Below are 2,975 nucleotides of genomic sequence, written 5' to 3' on the forward strand. Positions count from 1 at the left end.
CTTGAAGGAAATTCTACAGTGAGAAAAGCTTGCTAAATTTCAATTCTGTGAGTAAATTGAGACAAGAGACACAGTCCCATCATTTTAACAATCTTCTGGCTCTACCAGGCTGCCTCTCTGTGGCTTATCAATCTAGAGAACATTCAGGGTCTCAAATGATAGGAGAAACAATTAAACACAGAATAGGACCCAGGATGATTTAGAGGAACCTTGGTCAGCTTTGGATGCAGACAGAGCCATGGTCAGCAACTCCCCCTGCCCACTGAGCACTTACTGGTGTACGAAGAAATAAGTAGGAGAAACAAAGGCTCCAAGCTGGAAAAGGTCTGGCTGCTGTTTGTTAGTTGCAATCCTGTGGAGAAAAAAAGGCTTTTTCTCCTCATCTCCCTTTAAATATAACACCTGCTGAAGTTTCTGGCAGGTGTGGGGCACTGGGGCCAGGTGCAACAAAATTGGAATTGGGAGAGCCTGGTGAGGACTGGTCCATGGCAGGGGGCAGGCAGAGCCAAGAGTCAGAGGTGACAAAATAAGGTGGCTTTTGCAGAGACCCACAGGATCAATGCAAGTGTTTGTGCAACTCAGAAAGATGCTGAAAGCTGCTGAGGCAAAAAGTGAGCCTGGAGGGAAGAAATGCCCCAGGAATTTGGGAATATTTGCTCTCCAGCTGGCTCTGCCTCACCCCAGCATCTCTGAGCTCCTGCCTTTTGAACAAGGTTTCCTTGTTCCAGTTCCATGATTTTTGTGCTCTAAATATGACTTTACAGCTAGAAAGTCACTGATCACTCTTGATGAGCTCACTTTGAAGAAAAGATTCCCACCAGGACTTCAGGGAATCGTAAACACCTCTCAGAATTCACTGGGTGTTTGCATCAGCAGTCCCAGCTGCTCCCTGTGAGCAGTGGCAGCCTAGGGGTGCCCTCCCTGCAGCCCATCCATCTCTTGTCTCAATCTGGAAGGGGCTGAGCCATGGGGATGATTCATGATGGTGATGACCGATGGATGTAACTCTTCTGTCCCTCCCAGTCCTGCATTTGACACTTTTCTCCACTCAGGCAGGGATAACTGGAGGGTTAAGGTGTGGCCCTGTATTGTACAGGCTGAAGTAGAGATTCCAGCACCAGTGCAGGTGCTGCAAACATCACCACTCTGGTCCTGAGGGCAGCCAAACTTTGCTCCTCTAGCTGCTTAAAGTCCCTCTCCATCTGATTTTTCCACCATTTATGAACCCTCCCTTCTGTTCCCAGCATCTGATTTTCAAATTCATACACCATTGTGTTGCCTGTAGTTTTCTTTAGGCTTTGACATGTTAGTTATCTAATGTCAATTAAACTGCTGGGAATGTCAGCATTTTAATTTTCTGGGAAGCTGCTTGCTTCTCAACACATTCTAATCTTGAATTTCAACTTTTTTTTTTTTTTTTTTCCAGGCCTAGACCTTTCCTAAGTACACAGGGACAAAAGCTCCAAATTATCCTGTGGTTTGGTGATTCTGAGCAAAATGTGCCCTGGGGCTTAGCCTGAGAACATCAACTCATTTTCTTTAGTGACAGATAACCAGAGGCTGGGTTTCCAAAGGTGAAAGGCTGCTGTCACTAAGCCACTGCAGCAACTTAATTGAATGTTTTCTCCCAGCACCAGCAGCAAAGGCTGCTTTTACTGTTTGTTCAGTGTTGGGATTAGGATGGAGTATTTGCCCGATCTGGCTCCGAACAAAAACTGTAAAAGGAAAAAAAAATTGTTTGCAATTACTTATTGAGCACCATCCTGACGTATCCAAGGGTCATTTGCACAGTCTGCCAGTCACTCTGGGTCAAAACTCATTTCTGCCTTGGTATATCACACCCAGGATGGCTTTGTTGCATGTTATGCCCTGACCCACATCCACAGATCATCAAACATTTGAATTAAACAGCACAAACTCCATACTGCCTTTTATTTCTTTTCTTCTCCCCCCCACAGAGCTCTTGCATATTTTTGGGGTTGTTTCCTATTTATTTTCCCAAATATAAATGTTTAATTCATAATATTTCATTTCCATTAGGTTTGGAATGGAATTCTGCATTTATCTGGGGTGGGGGGAGCTTGGAGGAGTCACCAGGACGTTCATTAATTCCCAGTGGGGCTATGCAGATCAGTTCACAGCCTGAACCTGAGAACATTTGCTTTTCTTCTCCACCCCTTTGCATGCACACCCTCCTAATGGAGATGGAGGAGAGATAATCAGAGAGGGAACAGGCAGCTCTTCACCATTTGTGAGACTAATGAGCCCCTTCATTTAGTCTCATTATAAATATGCCACCTCTGGCACCAGGCTTTGGTTCTGTTCCTAGCTACATCAACATCAATTTCGAGGCACGCTGATGCATCACTAACACACACGACAGCCAAACCTCTCCTTTTCAGCATTTTTTTGTCTGAGACCTTCCCTTCCTCACTGCTCCCCCTCCAAGAGGCAGAGGAGCCCAGATTGAAAAGTAATGAGACAATTAATTAGGGCTTCTCTAAAGGAAACCTATCCTGACTGGATGTTGTCTCTGTCTCAGTCTTTGTTCCAGCCATGTTCTGTGAGATTCATACTTGTTTACACAGATTCATACAATAAATTAATATCTCCAGCTAGGGGAAAAAGAAAAAGTCAGCCTGAGTAAGAAGGCTGATTATTCCTGAGGTGGACAGTTGGGGTTCATTTTGTGGAGACACAACCATTTTGTATTCTTTGCGCCTCTTTTCTCCTTTGAAAACTGTGTTTTAGGGCAGTTGCTGAGTGCAGCAAGGGAGAGACACAGAAATGTTTCCTAGGCTGCTCATCAATTTTGGCTGTTCACACGCTATCCAGGCCATGGGGGTGGGAATCTGTTCCCTCAGCAATTTAGAGGTCTGGCTGAAATGAGTTTGTGGTCTCCTGTCCAAGAAAATGCAGCCCTCTGTGGAGATTTTATAGTTGAACCACACTCATTGAGAACTGAGCAGATAATG

Source organism: Agelaius phoeniceus, chromosome 2 (genome assembly GCF_051311805.1).
Source record: "Agelaius phoeniceus isolate bAgePho1 chromosome 2, bAgePho1.hap1, whole genome shotgun sequence".
Lineage (NCBI taxonomy): Eukaryota > Metazoa > Chordata > Aves > Passeriformes > Icteridae > Agelaius > Agelaius phoeniceus.